The following is a 22,559-nucleotide window of genomic DNA, read 5'->3' as shown; positions in this document are numbered from 1 at the left end:
TCCAGCTTTAAACAGAAAATTATAAGATATGCCAAAAAGCATGAAAATTCAAGCTAAAGAGGCAAAACAAGTATCAGAACCAGACTCAGAGATACCCCAGATGTTGAAAGTACCAAAGAATTTAAAATAACTATGATTAATATGTAAGACTTTAATGGAAAAAGCGGACAACATGATAAAAACATATGGGTAATGTAATCAGAAATATGGAAATTCTGAAGAATCAAAAGTAAATAATATAAGTAAAAAATATTGTTACAGAAATGAAGAATGCCATTGATGGTCCTATCAGAGACTGGATATGGGTGAGGAGAGAATCAGTGAGCTTGGCAGTATATTAATAGAAAATTCCCACACTAGGGCAGCCCAGGTGGCTCAGTGGCTTAGCGCTGCCTTCAGCCCAGGGCCTGATTCTGGAGACCTGGGATCAAGTCCCATGTCGGGCTCCCTGCATGGAGCTTGCTTCTCCCTATGGCGCTCGCTCTCTCTTTCTCTCTCTCTCTCTCTCTTCCCCCCTCATTAATAAATAAATAGAATCTTAAAAAAAAAAGAAAGAAAATTCCTACAGTAAAAAGCAAAGAGAGAGAGAAAGCAAAAAGAATTACACAATCACCCCAAAACATTCAAGACGCCAAACAATTTCAAATAGTGTAAAATGTGTGTGATTGTAATACCCCAAGGAGAAGTAAGCAAGATGGTAAATTGTTCATGTATGAGGAAAGATGTCAAGGTCCACTCTGATGGCACAGAGGAAGCCATAGAGCCTTCCTTAATGAAACAGAAACAATGGGATCCCTGGGTGGCTCAGCAGTTTGGTGCCTGCCTTTGGCCCAGGGCATGATCCTGGAGACCCGGGATCGAATCCCATGTCAGGCTCCTGGTGCATGGAGCCTGCTTCTCCCTCTGCCTGTGTCTCTGCCTCTCTCTCTCTCTGTGTGTGACTATCATAAATTAAAAAAAAAAAAAAGAAACAAAATACAACAGATCAAAAATGGGATAAGGAGATGTGACAATATTTCTTTATTTTTCAACACATTTCACAATCTTTTTTTTTTTTAAATTTGCAAGTGAATGGCTATAGGGGCCTGCTAGAGTAAGAGTCAGAGGCTTTCCTCATGATATCTAAGGTTCAGCCCACACAGGTTGGGCCAAAGTTTTATAGCTTTGTTTGTGCAAACACCTGCCATCTATAACATTCTTCTCTGTTCCCTCTTGCTTTTCCCTATCAAACCAACCTTCTCCAGAGACAGAATAATAGCTAGGATGAGGAATAAAGGAAGCTACAAAAACAAATACCTTGCCTGGGCCTTTCTTAAGCACCTTTGTTATCCTTTGAATATACAACACAATCCTTAGCCATACAGTTGAGAAGAGAGTATGAGTTTTTCCAATATTATTATATCCTATATAAAGAATTTCCTTATCCAGATCCCTGGCCTGAGTTTCAGGGCCTGCTAGACTACATTATTATTGAGCATAAAGTAAAGGCTTTTTAGCAGCCTTGTTGAGAGTGGCTTTTGGGGAGTTAAGACAGGCAGTGGTGCAAGCAGGAAATATAGAAGTTCATATGAAGATGAGGAGGGTCTGAGCTAAGACAGTGGTGATGTTGAGGACAAGTAGACTGAGGAGGGAGAGAGGCCATGGGGCCAGAATGAATGCTGGGCTGAGATAGAAAAATAAGGTTATATTTGAGGGCTTTGTAAATGAAATATATTTCCTAGCAAAGGCACATTAGTATTATTGTTTATAGGAAATGAGACTTACAAACACGAATGGAACAATGATGAAGTAAGCCTAGCGAGATCTGAGTGTATATTTTAAAGAGTCAGAGAAAAGTTTGCCAAAGGTAAGGGCAACGGGTTATGAAAAGCCACACAGGTTTGACGTATTTGATTGAACCTGATGCCACAGACAGAAAGGAGCCAATGGAGATGCTTGAATGACATCAGGCAGCAATTTGAAGGATGAGTAGGAGGAGGGGAAGTTGGAAATAGAGATTAAAAAAGCCTTTGCAAGATCTCAGGCTTGTAGGGATCAGCATTAAAACCAGGTAGAGGAAAAAAATCAAATAAATAAAGAAATAAATAAATAAATAAATAAATAAATAAATAAATAAATAAATAAATAAAACCAGGTAGAGGAAACAAAGACATTGAAGAAGACTCTAAGATGATCAAAAGCACACAACATATACCTCTATACCTCGGTTTCTCACCTCTGAAGGAAGAGTGGTAAGCCTATTGTCACATCGTTACTATAAAGCCCAGAGCAGCAGTGCAGCAGAAAGCATATGAGTACACAATAGAAACCAGACTTGATGAGTTAAAATCCCAACTCTGCTACCTACTAGCTGAATATCCTTGGGCAAGTTGCTGACCCTCATGTGCCTCCATTTCCTCATTTGTAGACTGTAACTTCAAACAATACCTACTCCATAGGCTTGCGTGAAGGTTTATGGAACGTATATATACAAAGAACTCCATTCAGTGCATAGTAAAGGCTATGTAAGTGTTGGCTATAATGATATATAGAGAGAAAGTACCTTGCTCAGCACCCATGCCCAATAATTGATGTAGCTTATATTTTTGAAATGTAATAGTTAGGAAAAAGTATAACAGGTAAGGACTTAAAGCCCACTAGTTTAATTCCACCTGAGCCTGTGCCTCTAGGACTCCCATTACAGCATCCTTGTCTCACACTTGTCTAGCTTCTCCTTGAACAATTCCAATAGCAAGGAACTCAGGAATGTGCCCAAACTCCAGGGGAAGGCTCTCTGCCTTAACCTCTCTCTGGCTTCTGGCTAATAACCCTGAGTCATTGCCCAGTTACCCTCATTAGAGATCATAAAACCAAAGCAGACCACAAAAGGACCCTGCCCTTCCAACAATGGTTGCAGCCCTATTTTCTGTAGCCTGTGAGTCTCCTAGAGGCTGAAAGGATCTGCCTCTTTCATTTTCCCTGTGCAGGTCTGTTGGACATTGAGTTTGATCCTCTGTTTTCTATCACAACTCTATGAAAAGTATAGACTTCCATATCCTTATCTAATTAAGCAACTTTCTGCTATACTAAGCGAAGATGATTTATGTAAAAAGTCTAGAACTTGGTAATTGAAATAATTCAATAAATACTTTCTGAGCATACACCAAATATTAGGCACTGAGTTAGAAGATGAGACTAGAATTAAATAAAATGTCAGCCTTTCCTTCCAGGACCTCAACTCCTGTTGGAAAGACAGACTCCTATGAATAAATAAAATGTAGGGCAGGTTTTGAAATCAATTTGCCTCTAGACTTTCCCTTCCAAGACTCCTGATGTTCACTTCTCTTGCCTTATTCCGACAATGGCCACGCAAATCCTAGAACAGGTAAAAATAATAAGATTTGCCTGAGAATTTGAATATCGACAAGAATACCCATTGTGGTCTTTAGCTTGGAGCATTAGAAATACAATTTTAAAAATGTTAGAAAATATATGGTTGCAGTGACATTAGAAAAGTTATGAGTTTCATTTGGGGAAATGTTTACCCTGAATTTAAAAGCTGCACTGAATACCCAAAAATTCTTCTTCTACCATTTTATTTAACTTATGAGAAAATTGAAACCAATACCAAGGAGAGACTTGCCCAAAGGTGTGTGGGTGGTATGCCAAAGCAAGAAGAGGTAATGAGGTGACAATGGGGCATCTATGAAAAGCTGTGCTACAAACATTTGGAAATCTGTATCTAGTGTACAGGTCAGAGCCAGACAGGTTGTGATGACATCTCTTGAGCACTGATGTAGCTAAAATTCTGCCAGTGAATTAAATCTCCACAGGGCAATTGTTTAGAGAGAGGAAATGAGAGACAAAGGCTGAGTTATGTGGTAAATAATCATGTTTTGGTGAAAGAGGGAAGAGAAACTTGCAAAGTGGCAAAACAAATTTTCCTGTAAAGTAGAAGAAAAGAGGGTGAGAAGACTTTCATAGAACCTCAGAGATACCATATCTCTAAAAACATTTTTTTTATTTTTAAAGACTTTATTTATTTATTTACAAGAGACACAGAGGCAGAGACACAGGCAGAGGGAGAAGCAGACTCCCTATGGGGAGCCCGATGCAGGACTTGATCCCAGGACTCTAGGATTACAACCCGAGCCAAAGGTAGAGCTTTCAGAAAGAAATGAATTGTCAACAAATCCAATCATTTGGATAGGCCCGGAAAATCGTTGACTGAGAATTGACCAAATGAAGTCCCTAAGATATTTGGAAGTCATTTCAGAAGAGCAATGACTGCAGATGCCAGAATTCAAGGTACTAAATTAGGGATTGAGGCTTGCCTTTCATAGTAGCAAGTGTTATTATCACTCATCTCTTTGGACAGGCTAACTGGGAAGACTGGGGCAGGACCTTTGACCTGCTGCCAACATAGAATGACTACTCTTTACCTCAAAGGGAGAGCTTCAGATTTTATAGAGCTTGATGCTGCTCTCTGCTACCAGATTGCATGGCGCCTTTATTTTAAAAGACCCTTGATTGCTCTACCTAAAGTTAATCTGTATTCTTTTTTTCCTGGAGGTTTCCAACTGGACCCGTATGTTCTATTACCAATTGGTGGTATTTTTTGGACTGAGGATACTACTTAAACCTTGCTATTATACTCAATTAATAGCCTTTTGCTGGACTCTGTGTGTTAGGCCCAGTGCCACTAAAAATATAGAATTTCATAAAGCATACCCCCCCGACTCATGGCAAAAAGATGCACAACAAATATCCAATGAGTTTGTACTGATGAATGCAAAGTATTGAAAGCACACAGAAGGTAGAGATGAATTGCTTGAAAGTTTGTCAACAGAAATTGTATTTTCTTCAGAGAGGCTCCCAGTCCTGGTCCTCCTGCTCCCTTTGCCCTCCCCCTTCTATCTACACTAAGCTGTAGCAGTTCGTGGGTAGCAAGTGTTTCTATACAGGTGGAAAGACGTCATTTTAGGAGTACATTCCTGATTTTCTTGACTTGCCAGTTAATGCTCCATCTGACTCATGATGCCACAGGTATTTATTGCTCAACAAGCCAGGTGTGATAGCTCTAGCAGATCCAAGTCCCACAGCCATAATAAAGGCTAGAATTTTCGTTTAGTAAACAACTTGGTCTGTAATTTGGGGTTTGTTTTCTTACTTGATTGAGCTGTTGCCTAGAAATACCACCTTTTCAAAACACATATTTTACTATAAATTTATTTCTAGAAAGTCTGCCAGCTTAACTGCAAAATTTGGAATAGATTTTCTTTTTCTATTTTCTTGAATGTCTAATTAGATGCAGTGTTTCTTAGGATCTTGTAGTATCGGTATAGGAGTCAACTTTAAAATGAGCTAATCTGGGCCTTCTATCTGATCCTTGAATCAGGTCTTCATCACTTCTACCATGTGGACATCTGGCCTTCCAGTCACTCAACAGTGGGTGGCATGTAACTAGATTTATGATCACTCCTTAATACTGGGCTTTCTTTATGAAATGGCCTATTACTTATTTTGTGTGTTATGTTTTCCGGATTTTAGAGAAGACGCCTCATCATAGCAATCCTATTATCTCAATGTTGCTCAATTTTCAAATTGCTTTCACTTGCATTTCCTCACATGATTCTTAACATTACTGTGAAGTGGACAGAACTGGTATTACCGCCATAGTGCCAGGAGAACAGCCACCCAGGTCCCCAGTCCTATTTTTTGTGTACTACCTCATACTACGATGACTCTCAAAATCTTTTTCCACATACCCACATGACTGTCTCAGGGACCTTTATTAGCACTCAGCTTACACTACTGCAGATACCTCAGGGACAAATGTTTAAATTAATCTGAATTCTTCAGTGTGGTTTATGGAGTTGACTAGGAAAAAAAAGAATTATATACTCATGCTATTGTTTCTCACCATCTTTGTGAGAAAAATAGCACTATTAATTTTCCACTTGGGAATACATTTGGATCCTTCAAGAGGTCAAAACTTTTAAAGAGTTGCTGGACTTTAGGCCAGGAGTCCTTTCAAATAATATCCACCGTCGATTTAGTGCCTATTCTGTGGCAGTCATTGCGCCAAGTTCTCTGTACACATCACCTCCCTTCAAGATGAGCTAATGACCACTCTGTATTAAGTGTCATTATTTCTATTTTATAGTTGAGAAAACTAAAGCTTAAACGGTTTGAACAACTCACCTAATGGTGGCTAGCAAGGGACTCCAGGTTCTGGGACTTAAATCTAGACTTATTCTAACTTGAAATCCTGAGCTCTTTAGCTGCTATGTTGGTACTTCTTAAAGTGTGTTGTCCACACCATGTACCTTGAATCACCTGAGTTATCTGTCAATAAATCAGTTTCCTGGACCTTTTCCCAAGGCTATTGAATGGCAATTTATGGCCCCCGCATCTTCATTTGGAACAAGTCTTCATTTGGAACACTAAGGTTTGAGAACAATTCCATTCTATGATCCTTCCTCTAAAACACTTTTATAAAGGTGAGAGAAGGATTTGGAGAAGCTTTGGCTTCATTGTACACATGGGTGCTGCCACATAGTTATAATTCTGACCAGGGCTTACTGGGTTTATAGGCATCAAAGGGTTTGTACTTGGCTATTTTGACACTGCACAAGATGTCATGAATAAAGTATATGGAATTAGAATATGGAGAGTTTTTGCTGTTTTCCACCCCTATGTCAGATACAACGAAGATACATGAAGACTTAAAATTTCAGAACTTTCTGTTTTGTAGAAAGGCTGCACAAATTTTTAAATGGCATCTCTTCTTCTTGTTACAAGGTCTCTATAAGTATGTTCTTACCATTCTCCTAGGCTATTCCTGCTAAAGTGCTTTCTCCAAAAATGGGGAAAAGAATGAGTAGACCTCACTAAACCATTGAGGAGTGTTTATTGAAGAGAGATTTTGTAATTTGCATTTGTCAAGACAGTAGTGCAATGTAGAGAACACAACTCCTCCAAATTTTAAGAAATATACAAAAGGAAATGTCAGTGGGGGTGAGACATAGGATGCCACAGTATCTTCTGGGTTTAGAAACACATTCAATATCATACATGAGAAGCCTTCATAGTGAGCCCATCTGCCACACTTCTCTGCGACTCACCAAGCCCAAGGGCAGTGAAACACACCCAGTTGGTTGTTTTGTTGATGTTGATTATGAAAACCCGTTGTAATTTGGGTACAGTGCACTTTAAAAGGGAGTGGAGAATATATTCAAAAGTTGAAGTGGAAGGAGATCTTACTCTTCTGTAGATATACATGGATCATCTATGTATCTATGTATCTATCTATCTAATTATCCTATCAGGAGGGCTGCCCTGTGTAGTAGCATACACCTCATTTTTACTGATGAGAAAATATGACTCTGAGAAATAAAGGCAATTGCCCAACCCAATATAGCTAATGCCAGAGTCAAAACAATAATTTAAGTCACTCCAAACTGAGGGCATTTTTGTCTTCAAGAAACTTCCATGGGAAAAAAAAAATAATTCTTCAAAGGGGGATGGAAAATATAAATTACCATTGTGAGTGCAGGACGTTATTGATATCATTATGCCTCATGTTGAGGAGCTTCATTCCTTCTTAAATGCTGAGGCCTGTGCTAGAGACTCCATGATAATAAACTGTAAAAGATTTCCTGCTTCTGAATGTTTTGAGATTAAAAGTGCAAACCCTACTTGCGGGGCTATGTATTGTTTTCATTTCTTTTCCGTGTGGGTGGTCTGCTCCGATTCCCAAGACCACCACTATCGCAGAGCTGGAACGCTGGCTGATGATGCACTAGGGAATTTAGAACTGTTGTTTTGCCTTCCAAAACAACAGCTGAGCCAGCCAAGCCCAGGTCAGCAGGCACACAAACACACACACCTGCACAGAGATTAGCCTCCAGCTTTAGCTCCACCCACTCAATCCCTTCATCAAAAGGAGCTCCCCTTGCCTTTCCGAGGCTCCCGCTCCCATCTGTAGACATCTAGAAATGTATGCATGCTGACATCAAGACACCAGGGACAGGGTTACAAAAGGAAACCCCAAGTCAGTGATCCAGATTTCTCAAACAGCAGCCTGAGCATAGGATCAGAGAATTTACATTTCTCAGTATAGTTGGTTCTGTTAGCTTGAAAATGCATCTACCGGGGATCCCTGGGTGGCTCAGCAGTTTAGTGCCTGCCTTTGGCCCAGGGTGTGATCCTGGAGACCCTGGATCGAGTCCGGTGTCAGGCTCCCTGCATGGAGCCTGCTTCTCCCTTCGCCTGTGTCTCTCTGCCTCTCTCTCTGTGTGTCTCTCATGAATAAATAATTAGTCTTTTAAAAAAAAAAAAAAGAAAGAAAGAAAATGTATCTACCCCAGAATCAACTTCTGCTTTTCTGTCCCAGGACTCCTGGTACGCAATAAGCACAAAAAACAATCCTGCCATTCATAATGATGTGCTGCTGTCTGGCTATTTGACATGTGCCGGGTGTACTCAGCAAATCAGAGGCAGGCCTGGAATATGCCCAGCCTATGGACTCTAATTTTTTATTTCAATTTATTGTCTGTGCAGCTCTTTGAAGAGAAGGTCTACCAATAGCTACCCATAGAACTTTCAGAGTGTGTCACTTGAAAGCAATGCTCTTGGTAAATAATGTGCAGTCCCCAGAGGAGATCCCAGGTTGCTGTGGGAGTTAGTCATATTTCAACATTCCACGTGAGGGAGAACTAACTGAAGAGTGGTGAAAGTACCTCTGACATGTTGGTTTTAGACAAACTTGAGTTGAAAAAAGGCAGTTGTATTTTCCCTTCTTTTGTTTGCCCCAGTGAACTTTTGTTCCATTAGAACTGTTCTTTCTTCAGACTCTGGCATCTGCTGTTCAAACCACCCCCTCATGCTCAGACATGTTTATGAACTTTTCTCAGAAAATTCTGACGTTACCTCTCTGGGAAATTTTGTCAGAAGCTTTTCCATGTGGCCAGACTTAAACGAACTCACAAAGACTTTCTAGCCACCCAGGGCCTTCTTCAGAGGTTGTAGTGATTGGGGTCAAGGTGGTCAATCTCCACCTTTTAAAAAAAAAGCAATGGAGGAACAATAATGATCTTGAAAAATCAGTCTTGGGCTTATTCTTAGGATACTCTCCCACGAAAGGTGCAGCTTGGGATGTATATAAGCTCACCCTAAGTTCAGAAATTCCACTGGGAATGGAGAGAAGAGGTGAGTAGCCTCAAAATGTCATAATAGAGACTAGGGGAAAAGGTTAAGAAAGAAAAGAATATAGCGGGGCACCTGGGTGGCTTCCTTCGTTAAGTGCCTAACTCTTGATTTTGACTCAGGTCATGATCTCAGAGTTGTGAGATCAAGCCCCACATTGGGCTCTGTGCTGAGCATGGGGACTGCTTAAGATTCTCTCTCTCCTTTTCAAAAAAAAAAAAAAAAAGATTATAGCAAAGAAAAACATAAGCAAGTGTTTGGGGACAAAAGCCAAGCCATAGGGATAGCATTGTAGAAAAGAAAGAATAACTCATACCTCTTAAATAGCTATTATGATTTAGGTTCCTAGGGTATTTAGGGAAAACACTTTAAGCATAGACTCTAATCTAATTGTCATAAGGAAGATTGAGTTATTTCCCATCACCTACCCTTCTGGTTCATCTGTTGAAGTCCTAAACCCCAGTATCTCAGAATGGGGACTTCCTTGAAAATAAGGTCATTTCAGATGCATTTAGTTAAGATGAGGTCATTTGGATGGACCCTAATCCAGGATGGCTGGTGTTCTTATATAAGGAAAAAATTAGTTCTAGATACCCCAAGAAGGAAGACAATGTGAAGTGACAGGGAGAGGACAACTAACTACAAGGAACATCCTTCCTTCACAGCCCTCTGGAGAAATCAACCATCCTGACACCTGATTTTGAACTTCTTGCCTCCAGAACTATGTGGCAATATATCTCTTTGTTAACGCTGCTATTTGTGGTACATTGTTTACTGCAAGCCTAGCAGACTAATACAGAAGGTGTAAGGGCCAAGACAGGCCACCTCAAGATGAGCCACTTCGGCATGAAGATTATTTTGAGTTAAAAGCAATCAAAACCTAGCAGATTTGGAAAAAGCTCTTCACCACCCCACAACCACCTGAAAAGAATTGGGATAGAGGACCTGCTCATTTTGCCTGTCTTTGAAATTTCCATGTGTCTGTGGATTCCTTGTACATACAAAACTAAATTTGATTTTGTCCTGTCATGTCAGTTTGATTCTTAGTCCACCTAGAAGGACCTTGAAGTGCAGAGAAAATTCTTCCTTCCTCCCTGTTATCGTTCCACACAAGAGGAAACTAAGGCTTGAAAAGGTGACTCAGGCTCACTCATAACAAGTGAGTTGGAATTTGAACAGAGATCTGCTTGAACCCAGAGTCTCGTAGTTTTTCCTGACACCCATTTAGAGCTTGATGCTAGAATAAAATATGGCCCTCTTTGAAAAGAACATGATAATTCTGTAGTTTTCAGATGTTTTGGCTAGAGACACCTTTGTTCACAGTGTAATGAAGAAGTTCTGTGCACTAAAACTCCAGTGGGTGATTGATGTCAGCCTCTTGTGACTGTCTCAAGTGACCTCAAGGAGAAATAAAAAACGGGAAGAACTGGAAAACCATTAAGCAGATGCACAAGCAGTATTTTTAAACAATCCGAAGTGATAGAAACACAATGTGTTCAGATGACCTAAGGGTCTTTGTCCTGTCTCTTCGGTGGAACAAATTATTAAAACCGTAAAAAATTAGATCATCTGGTGACATGCAAGGATTTGGAGAACTGCTTGCAAACACATATACCCCTTCCCCTTTTCATATATAATCCCCTGTAGCTAACAAGCTGTGAAGCAGTTCTTCAGAGCAATGAAGCAATCTGAAAGACTATCTCCTGGGCTATTGCCACCAATAAGACAACAAATAAAGAGTTTACTAACCCACTTTGAGGTTGATTTTCTTTCAATCGACAGTTCACTATGTAAAGCAGCTAATGGCAAAGATGTTCCAGTTGGAATGGGGATGATGCCTATGATCTGACCTGTTCATCCCTCTCCCCATCACCACACTGATCATCTTTAAGAGGCCCATGAAACCCACTGCTCAAGAACACTGCTTGGAAAGCACTATATATAAAGGGATACTAATGGACACTAACATAGTACTAACATTAGGCATACCACAAGAGAGCAAAAAAGGTCATTATTAACTGTTATGAGATTCATCATATAAAAGTAGACATCATACCCTGGGGTACATAAAGATGCAAAGCCTTAAAGACGTCTCCACTTCAGGTTGTTGGATTATGTCAGAGAAGAAAGAGCACTAGACGGGAGGAAATGTGCCACTTACTAGCCATGTGAGGTGGGCAAGTTCTTCCCTCTCAGACTCTCTTTCCCTGCCTGTAAAGTCTAGGTTATTGTGTATGACCTGTGTACCTCCCAGGCTCAGAGAAATGACCAATGGTGTGAGAAGAGCCTTGCAAATCATGGAGCAAAGTGACCCAACATGATGAGGATTTCTCTCTTGCTGAATTCTCTAAGTATAAAAAAATTCTGTTAAGGAGATCAATACTCAGTCAAACATGCCGAGGAATCAGGGAGGGACCTTGGGGTGAAGGCTCCTGATTCCCAAGCCAAACCAGTACAAGTTGGGATAAATATCATGCCTGGGAGAGTCAGCACACTGTGAAATTATGAAGTGTGATTGTTAACTGGACCATTCTGCACAGGCCTTCATCTCTGCATTCAGTATTTTCTTTGAAGTCCATGACCTTCTATGTGTCACTGAACTGCTGAATGACTACTCTGAACTGAATCAAGCATCCGAGCCCACCCTGCTGATGTAATCAGACAAGGTTCACCCCGCACAGTCAGAGTCCCTGGTCTGCATTCAGCCTAGCAATTCAAGTGGAGCGCATCGGGGCTATTAAAACATGTAAGAGCTGCACTCAGGCATAAGCCGTAGACCTCAGGAATAAGAATGACCAACCTATGATTCGTTTTTGTTCTTCTAGTCCTGTTGGAAACTCTTGGTGATTCATTTATTTTTAATGGGGAGTTCAACTAATACTCAGCTAATAACAATGAAAGGGCACCATTTCACTTTATGGCTAGATTTCAAAAATTCTAGAATTTAAGAGGAAGGGAACTTAGAGGTCACTTGGCCCAACTCTCTCATTTTATAGCTGGGCGAACTAAGATCCCAAAAGGGATACTGACTTTTCAAAGTTCGCTCAGTGGGTAAGCAGGAAAGTACGTTTTAGAAGTCATGTCAATGATCTCCCAACCTCAGGTTGTATTTATGGACTATCAAAAGAATGAGCATATTAGTATTATGGGGCTGCTGGGGAGGCGGAGACAGTGAGATCTCATTTGCACAACGTATTTGGAAACTCAACAACCACAAAGACGTAGAAAGTGCCTAAGCATGTGGCTCTGTGCTGGGCATAGAAATTGTAGGTTGTGTTCGCTAACGGTACTTGTGAAATAACGTTTTAAATATACATTTCGGGTGGATGCATATATCAATAAGCTTAAAATAAAATATTGCACAGCTCAATATCAGTGCATATATATTCATAAATTGCCACCTGATGACTTAGTTTGTGACTTCCAAACTTTGATAAATCACATAAAGAGAGCTTCTAAGACATCACCGTCATGCTAAATGAATTATATAAAAATGCAGCTTCTTGCTAGAATGAATACCCCTCTATGTGGGTAAGTCTTCTCTACTTATGCATCCATGTATCTATAGAATACATCTCAATGGCACTTTAGGAAAATCTTTATAAAATAAAGTTTCACTTCTTCACATTTTATTCCAAGAAACTGAGATGTGAAATGACTCATTTGGTTCTTACACTTGCTTGCCACATAACTATGGGCAGATGCCTGAACTAATCTGCACCTTAATTTCCTCCTGTGTAAAATGGAGACAGTAGCTCTACCTGCCTCATAGGACTGTGCTAAGTGAAATAATGCATGGAGAGCACTTTTTAAGGATGAACTCCCTTTATCATTATCCGTTAAGTTCACACAGAGCAAAAGTAGTGTGCCTAAGACCGCAATCTGTGCTTTCTGCCTCTAGTTTCTCTGCCCTTCCATTCTTCTGCTTTTCCTTTTAGTCTTTGTCCCACTGAAATGTTTCGAATTCTCAGTAGTTTGTGGCTATGTCTTCCCTCAGAGAATTTCTTCCCTTCAATTTGGGGCATCAATGCCTCCCCATTTCCATTTTATTATTTTTTTAAGATTTTATTTATTTATTCATGAGAGACAGAGAGAGATAGAGACACAGGCAGAGGGAGAAGCAGGCTCCATGCCAGGAGCCCAACATGGGACTTGATCCCGGGACTCCAGGATCGCGCCCTGGGCCAAAGGCAGGCGCTAAACCACTGAGCCACCCAGGGATCCCCTCCATTTTATTTTAAATGAGACTTCATTTTAGAAGTAATTTAAACAATTCTAAATATCTAAATAATTAAAGTATTGCCAACTTTCATTGTGCAGTTATAAGCGATGATCTGAACTCTTGTATTTTAGAAGGAAATCATATTTTACAGTTTTGGAGTATATTACCAATATAAGATGCTCTCATATCCATTATTTAATGTGATTTTCACAAGAACCCAGTGAACTACATACAACACACCTTTGATGGTTGAGGACCTAAGGCCCAGAAAAGTTAAAGAACTGCGAAGTATCAAACAATCCTAAGTGGCAGACTGAAGACTAGAGTCTAGTTCAAGCACCGTGAACTCAAATTCCTAAAAAGTCTGTATGGGAGCAATACAACAGGGAACAGTGAAGTCTGTGGAAAAGTAGAGAGCTATAAACATAGAAATAAGTGTTGGCTCAATATTCCCTGACCTTCCAATATTTAAAGAGAAACCATAAAAAATTTTTTAAAGATTTTATTTATTTTTTATTTGTTTTTAAAGATTTATTTATTCATGAGACACACACATACACACACACACACACACACACACACACACAGAGGCAGAGACATAGGCAGAGGGAGAAGCAGGCTCCATGCAGGGAACCTGATGTGGGATTCAATCATGGGACCCTGGGATCACGCCCTGAGCCAAAGGCAGATGCTCAAACACTGAGCCACCCAGGCATCCCAAGATTTTATTTATTTATTCATGAGAGACACAGAGAGAGGCAGAGACACAGGCTGAAGGAGAAGCAGACTCCCTGAAGGGGAACCTGATGCAGAACTCGATCCCAGGACTCTGGGATCATGACCCGAGCTGAAGGCAGACGCTCAACCACTGAGCCACCCAGGCATCCCTCAGAAATATTTTTATGTGAGATCCAATTGTTAAAACATTTTGAATTCCAAATATGACACATCCTTGGGCCACCAGAATGCAATGCTCAATTTAGACTGATAAACTCTTGGCCACATACCCTCTTTCTCCTGCCCGGACAGAATTTATTTCAGAATATCAAAATGTGTCTTTTTCTCTCAGGCTAGAACAAGCCAAGTCAACTTTTTCTAAACTCAAAACCTAGACTCAGATGTCTAACAACCAAGTCAAACTTAACATAGCACTCCCTAGGCCTCTGAATGATACCACCGTCCACCTGGTTTCTCACATAGACACCCTAGGAGCCATCCTGGATATCTGTCCTGCCCTCACATCCCACATGCAACATAGAAGAAGGTTCTGTTATTTGTCTCTGAAACTAAGCCCTAGTCCAGCTCCGTCTTGTCATGACAAACCGCCCTGGAACTACATTTAGTTCTACTTGTCCTGTGACAGCAACACTCTAACTGCTCACTCTGCCTCACTTTTGTCCCCAAGAATTCATCCTCTGTACAGCAGGGTGACTATTTAAAGACACAAGGCAGATGACATCACACACACCTTTGCTTAAACCTCTCCAAGGCTTTCTCTCCAAGCAGAATAAAGCCCTATGCTGCCCTGCGTCGTCAGGTTCCACCCTAGCTCTTTTGCTTCTTCTCTCACCGTTGGTTGCTGGGCATCATCCACATGGACGTTCTTTTGGTCTCGCAGACACCCCACACTCACCGTCTGCTAAGACCTTCGCTATTTCTATTTCTTCTTCCTAGACTATCCTACTGGCCCAGCTTACTGAGTGATGCTATGGCGTAAGAGTGCAGGCTCTGCTGCTGGGCTTCCTAGTTCAAATTCCAGCTCTGTCGCATCGGGCAAGTGGTTTCATGTCTCTGCTTCAGTATGCTCGTGTGTAATATGGAGAAAATAAATAACAGGTCCTCCTCCCAAAGGGTTGCCATGAAGCTTGAGCTAGCTCATAAAAGTAGAGAGCTCACAGCCCCTTGCACACAGTAGGCAGCCGGTTTATCTTCAAATGCTTTCTGCGCATCACTCACTGACTTCCTCTAACTCAGGTCTCAATTAAAATAGTACCTCCTCAAAGAAGCCTTCACTGATGGCCTCCTGAAAGAGCCCCCCATCCCAGTCTCTATCGCATTACTTTTTTTTTTTCAATAATACTTCTCAGTAGCTGACCTTTCTTATTTACTTATATATCTACATGTTTTTAGAACATCTCTCCCCATTGGAATGTATGCATGCTCCAAGAGGACAGGGATTCTATTTTTTCAAATATTTTTCTCTTTAAGCAATCTCTGCACCCAACGTGAGGCTGGAAGTCACAACCCCAAGATCAAGAATCACATCAAGAGACTTAGACAACCAGTCACCCAGGGAGTCTATTTTTGATAAGCACCTGAAATGCTGAATTCAAAATGCCCCCATACTAACAAAGGTGCCTGGCACATGGTGGGTGCCCCACAAAGATGTGTTATGCCTGTCCTCCCTACATCATGGACACACAGAGGGTGCTTAGTGAGGATTTGCTCAAATGGATGACACTGAAATCCATTTAAGCATACTTTCCCACTTAAGAGGAAACTGACCCTTGGGAACTTTAGAACAGCCTGTTCTTGATTCCCTAATAAAGCCCAATCATCCCATTAGAATGTTACCCTTCTTTCCATAGTCAAGTCGGGAACAAAACAACATGCTAGGCTCTTTCACACATTAGACATAATTGCAGCCTGAGTGTTTGATGCTATGAAGAATTCTACGTAAGAAATGTGTTCTTAGGCTTTCCCACTTTATGTTACAGGACTCTAGTTTTCCACAGACTTCAAAGAGAAATGCTAAATTATTCATTAGTAAGATATTAGCAATAGGAAATCTTCCTCAACTAAGACCTCTCCATCCGCAGTTGCTATTACTCGGAGATGTTCTAAATTATATTTGAGGGCAGTATCTAGCTTTCAAAAGTGCCAGTGACTGTATCTGGTTCTAATAAAATTGTGTATGTGGACGTTCAGCAGAGGATTACAGCAGGAAGGACATTATGGGTCCAACCCCTCATTTAGCATAAGAGCAAATGAGGTCCAGAGAGGGCACTACTCAGAGTCAAGACCACATTCAGGTGTTTTTGTTTCCACTCCAGGATTTTTTCCACTATCTAAACAGAAATCGCATATTGTTTCTTGTTTCCCCTTTTGCCACCCCATTTCTTACAATAAAAATTTTCAAGTAAATGAAAAAAAGAAAAGAGAACAGTGTAATGAGTATCTTTTTGCCCATAATCTAGATTGGACAATTGTTAATATTTTGCTATATAGACATAATCAATTTTTTTGACTGGATGATTTTTTTAAGATTTTATTTATTCACTCATGAGAGACAGAGAGAGAGGCAGAGACACAGGCAGAGGGAGAAGCAGGCTCCATGCAAGGAGCCCAACACGGGGCTGGATCCCAGGACTTCAGGATCACGCCCTGAGCTGAAGGCAGACATTCAACCACTGAGCCACCCAGACGTCCCAACTAAAGTGATTAAAGGTAAATTATCCATAATGCAGCATTTTGTCTCTGTCATATGTTGCTAAAAATAAGGATATGTCCTTATGTAACCACAATATCACTATAATGCCTAAACAAAATTTAGAATAATTCCTTAACATCATCTAATACCCAAATCATATTCAAATCCTTCCAAGTGCTGTCATAATTTCACTTATAGCTGGTTTGTCTAATTGGGATCCGATCAAAGCATTGCCTCTGATAGTTGTTTTTTTAACTCTCTTTTAGTTTAAAGCATTCTCCCTTTTAATGTCATCACATACTATTTTAGTTTATTATCTGATTTTCAAAATACTGACTTGTTAAAAAGACAGGCAAAGTATTCTGTAGAATGTCTATCTTCTGTTGGCATAAATCTTCCTTATTGGTGTTTGATTTGTTCCTCTATCCTCCATATTTCTTATGAACTGGAAGTAAGATCTAAAGACTTGATTACATTCACATCAAAGTGCCTTTATTTTTGAAGATAGAAATTAGCAGCCATTTCCCTATTATAATTAATTGAACAAAACTCTGAGATTGACTTACAAAAAATAACAGGAAAGGCCAGCAGATGATGTGGGAAGGAGGAGACTATCCCAATTATATTACTGCATTCCAGGGTCCGGTATTTAGCTGTGGTCCTCAGAACTTGAACGGATTTCAAGGGACACACAAAGGGAATGAAATGCAAACCAGAATGTTACCTTTATGATTTGGAATGAGATATGTATTAAAACTACTGGAGTATTAGCATTGGTAAGACTAGTGTATTTCCCCCATAGGCAGGATTTTGGGAGCCTATTTGCATATCAGAATCATCTAGGACTCTTAAGAAAAATAGCACCCCCGTAGGTTCTGATTGAATTAGACTTGAGGGAAGAGTGGGCATTAATACTCCTTAAAACCTCCCAAGGTGGTCCAACAATGTTACCAGTGCTGGGAAGCACTGCTGTAGGTAGGTCTAAATGAGAAGCCAAATTGTAATCAGAAAGTTGTTTTGGAAACATAAAACCAGAATCTGAGACGTTAGTGATAAGAATAAAGAAAGTCTGAAGAGACAATAGCAGCCAGTGGTATTCCAACATCTGTGCACATAAGAGTCATTGGAATATGCTTACAAGGAAGAAGAAAGAAGAAAGAAGGAAGGAAGGAAGGAAGGAAGGAAGGAAGGAAGGAAGGAAGGAAGGAAGGAAGGAAGGAAGGAAGGAAAAAGAAAGAAGAAAGAAAGAAAGAAAGAAAGAAAGAAAGAAAGAAAGAAAGAGAAAGAAAAGAAAGAGAAAGAAAAGAAAGAAAGAAGAAAGAAAGAAAGAAAGAAAGAAAGAAAGAAAGAAAGAAAGAAAGAAAGAAAGAAAGAAAGAAAGGAGGAAAGAAAGAAAGAAGGAGGAAAGAAAACCTAGAAAGCTGGATTTCTGCTTTCCACTTCATTCTCCTCTTCCCATCCACTAGGGTGGCGCCCAGATGCAGAGGCTACTTTAGCAAACAACAAAGGTGGCTCTGATGTAGGTAATCCAACTCCTCCCCCCTACTAAGGAATACTAGTCTGTATCCTCTGGGCTACACTTGCTCTGAGGAGTAGATAAAACCAGTGTTGTTCTCAAACTTAAGCTGCATCGGAAGGAATTGCAAGGCAGGTTGAAACTCACCCCTTTCCCCTAGCTTCTGATTCAGTGCGTATGGGTGGAGCTCACAGCTGGCATTTCTAACAAATTTAAGGAAGTAGTTCCTGGCCCTGGGAGATTTTGCCTTCTAGGGGACATTTGGCAGTAACTGGAGGCATTGGTGGGGTTTTGTTGTTTTGTTTTTTTAAGAATTAACTTTTATTTTAAGATTTTATTTATTTATTCATGAGAGACACACACAGAGAGAGAGAGAGACAGAGACATAGGGAGAGGGAGAAGCAGGCTCCATGCAGGGAGCCCGAAGTGGGACTCGATCCTAGAACCCTGGGATCACACCCTGGACCAAAGGCAGATGCTTAACCACTGAGCCACCCAGGCATCCCTAAGAATTAACTTTTTAGAGGAGTTTTAGGTTCACAACAAAACTGAGTGGAAGGTACAGAGATTTTTCCCTGGACCCATGCCCCACACATGCATAACCTCCCCCATTATCAGCTACTCCACGCAATATTTTGTCATTAGAAGCTCCTCCTTCTAATTTCTTTCATCTACCTTTAAATCTCAGGCTTTTGGAGATCTCTTCAAAGAACATCCCTCCATTTCTTCCTTTTCGGAATCCTTTACATAGCTCTTACGTGTAAAGAGATTTGTGTTTTCAGTATCTACTCTTGGAAGCCATTGCCCTTATAAGTCCTAGTCATGAAATAATTGCTAGTTTTGTTCAAAACTGTTTGGAATGCTTTCATCTATATAGCAATGTAAAAAAAGAACTTAAAATACAATTATTTGAGACAATAATAGTATTTACAATCATATTTATTCTTTTAATTTTCCTGATTTTTTTTCTTATACCACAGCCATAATACTGATTTCTTAAAGATAAGAAACATCTTCTTAAAATCTAGTGCACATATCTATGTTAATGTTAGGTTTCATAAAATGAGAAAGGGCGGAACCTCTTTTGGAAGTGAAGAGCTCTTTTCAAGGAGGCTGGAGAGCCAGTCCTACAGGTTTGAAGACAGCCCCTGGGGTGCACAGGCAACCTCAAAGGACCACAGGATTTGAGGGTTATAATCATGACATGCCTCCTCCAAAGGGCAAAATCAAGGCCTGACATTTTTTTGTAACCTTGAAAGAGAGATTCCCATTATGATTTATTATTGTTCTGATTTACTGTTAATGCTGATTTATTGTGGCAACCACACTTCTTGGAATGAGTGAGAAATAAGTGTTATAAGAGCTTGTAAAATCACACCAAGAAAAACACAATCTAGTAAATCAGGTCGATAGGTGCCCAGTGGGAGAGATTGACCATTATACAAGTAACTGAAACAGACGGAAAACCCAAGTAGACGCAAGCTATGTATGAATACTCAGAAGAGGCTTCACAAAGGAATTGCTTTGAATGGTGTTGGGATTTGAAAAGGTAGAACTGGTGAAGAACACTTTCGGCTGAAGGAACAGCAAAGATCTTTAGGTATCTGAAAATAGATAGTACAACAGTGCAAGAGTTCAGTGCATCTCCTAGAGCTGCTGGGGCTCCGGTGACGAATACAGAGGCTTAGTGGAGAATACGATGGAATTTCTTATTGCCACGAACTGAACAGTAACAGCCATCTGACTATCAATGCTCATTTTAAGAATGATTCTGAGTCTAGTTACATAGTGGAGGATCTCAGTGGGTAGGTTGGTTTAAGGGTCTCTAGACACTGTTATTTTTTGTGCTGCATCCCTAGGATAGAGAGGAAGGGGGGTGAGATATTGCAGGCCCGGGTCTCTCCACCCTGGAAATCGAGTTGAGCTCACTCTTAAGGAACACAGTTAAAGCCTCACCTCTGGGTAGGACTACAGTTTGCACACTTGTTATGCCAGGGAGTATCAAAGCACAGTCTTCCTGTCTTCATTATTCGTTGGGTTGTTCATTTTGAGGGTTGCTTTCTTCTTTAAATCTCTTGCTTACGTATGCATGTTACATTAAATGGAATGTTGCTAATCCTTCAGATCTCAGCTGTAAATACATCTTTTTGAACCACTGCCTATTGACTTCTATCCCAAATGGGTTTTTTTTTTGTGTTTTGTTTTGTTTTGTTTTGTTGTTGTTGTTGTTGTTGTTGTTGTTTGACAGGATTGGGAATCTGTTCATCTTGCTGATTCAGGGAGATAAAGCAGGAGGACATCCAGTCATATTTTTCAAGAACCTTCAACGTAAGCAGGCTCCTTGTCCAAGTAGCCATCCCGAGGCAGCCGAAAGAAGCCTAGTCAGCCACCGGCTTTGAGCAATCCCAGGGGTGGTGCCCTGTAACAGTGGTATTCTGATGATGGAATCAGCTGAGAATGAACTCCCTGAAAGATCTCAGAAAGTCTGATGTCATTTAAGATCTCAATTATCCAAGTAAAAGAAGAAGAATGTGAAGTGGCAATTTCCCGTCAGCTCCTTGGCACAGACCCCAAAGGTCTGAATGTGCCACAAAAGGAAGCAGTTCTTCCTCTAATTCAATGATGTTTCCTTCATCAGGCAGGGTTATGTGAGTGGAGTACCTTAGATATATTAGTGGATCTTTAGGTCAGAAAGGATTGCTGGAGATCAGATCTGGTTTCAGCCTAGGTCCTCATATAAAATATTTGGGAGCCCTCAGATGGAACAGAGGAGGTCTGGGATGGAGGGATCACAGGCTTTTGAATCAGAAAGTTGGTGTTGAAATCCCTCAGCCACCACACCTAGCCATGTCACTCTGGCTTAACTTCCTGAGTTTTACAGGAATATGGAGCTTGGGGAAAGCAAGGTATCGATGTCCTTTGTAACAATATGGTCTCAAAGATCAAATGACATAATGTATCTGAAAGTGCCCCGCAGGCCAGTGAATTTCAAACTTTAGTATGCACACAAGGTTACCCAGAAACTCGTTAAAATGCAGATTTTTATTCAGTAGGTCTGAGGGGGCTGGGGAATCTGCATTTCTACCAAGTTCCCAGGTGATAGTCTGTGAGGCTGGTCTATAGAGCACATTTTGAAGAGCATGGTGGTAGAGAGTAAAGCGTCAGATAAGCAATTGGTTGTTTTTAGCCTATTTTAACAAGTTTTCTGGGAAGGATATTCTTTAGTCTATACATTTTTTCACTTCTTCCCCTTCTTCCCCAAGCCAGCCCCTCAACCCACACACTAGTAATTATACAAACGCTCACTTAATATAATGAATCCTGCTCAAAATGATAACCAACAGTTTTCACTGAAGAGTAGGCTTAGGGGAAAACTGGGTTTTCACTATGTATTTATGTACAATAATTCACAGTTATCTCTGAGTACATCAGATATTTGAGAATTATGACAAGGACAAAAAATTTTTTTAGCAAGTACTTGATAAGTTGCCAAGGAGACGGAGGGGATTTTATACCAAGGGTCCCTTGGAAATCATTATATGATATTTTTATATCATGTATATTGGTGTAATCTGTACATTTGTGTGATATTAAATATAAAATTTTACCATTTTCAGGACATTTTCTCATATGTGACCTCATTTGTTATTCACAAAAGGGGAAGATGGGCAGGTATGATTAGGCCCATTTTACAGATGACGAAACTGGAACTCAGAGAAATGAAATGAATCGCTCAAGGTTGTACTCAGTTGCTACAATACTAAGACAAAGTCCCACTCTTCTGATTCTGAATCCAGTGCTCTTTGCTTTGTGTCCCTGTCCACAGCACGAAAAAAAAGTTATGGTGTGGTTCACTGAACCCTGCTTATGAACCAGGTTCCAGGGAGCAGAATGTGAAAAGTGTCGGATCACAGATTTGGTTACTGTATGTTCACTCTCAGCAGGGAGCCCAGGAACATGGGTATCTTGCACACAAATCACATGAGAACCTACTCCAACTGAATTTTCAGATGATTCATTTGCTTGTTCCATTTCCAGCCAAGAATGTAATGTCCTTTTCATTTTGGAATGTTTACAGACGGGAGTTAGAGCCTAGGGGGGAGGACAACTTGATTATTACAATCATTTCAAATGGTGTCTGGTTTTTTACTCTTCCAAAATATTCTTCTCACCTCCTCTATGATATGCCCCTGACTGCTCCA

General features: G+C 40.4%; 1 long non-coding RNA gene across 1 annotated transcript in view; it reads right to left on the bottom strand.

The window, feature by feature from the left end:
* Positions 1-17,533, bottom strand: part of LOC144302590 (uncharacterized) — a 43,401-nt gene extending 25,868 nt beyond the window's left edge. The window contains exon 1 of the long non-coding RNA XR_013369524.1: positions 17,408-17,533. This is a non-coding gene — a long non-coding RNA (uncharacterized LOC144302590). The remainder of the gene's footprint in view (positions 1-17,407) is intronic.
* Positions 17,534-22,559: the final 5,026 nt, after the last annotated feature.

The sequence above is a fragment of the Canis aureus genome, chromosome 31, assembly GCF_053574225.1.
Source record: "Canis aureus isolate CA01 chromosome 31, VMU_Caureus_v.1.0, whole genome shotgun sequence".
In the NCBI taxonomy this organism is placed as follows: Eukaryota; Metazoa; Chordata; class Mammalia; order Carnivora; family Canidae; genus Canis; species Canis aureus.
Note: the sequence above shows the minus strand (reverse complement) of the source record. Positions and strands in the feature narration are given on the sequence as shown.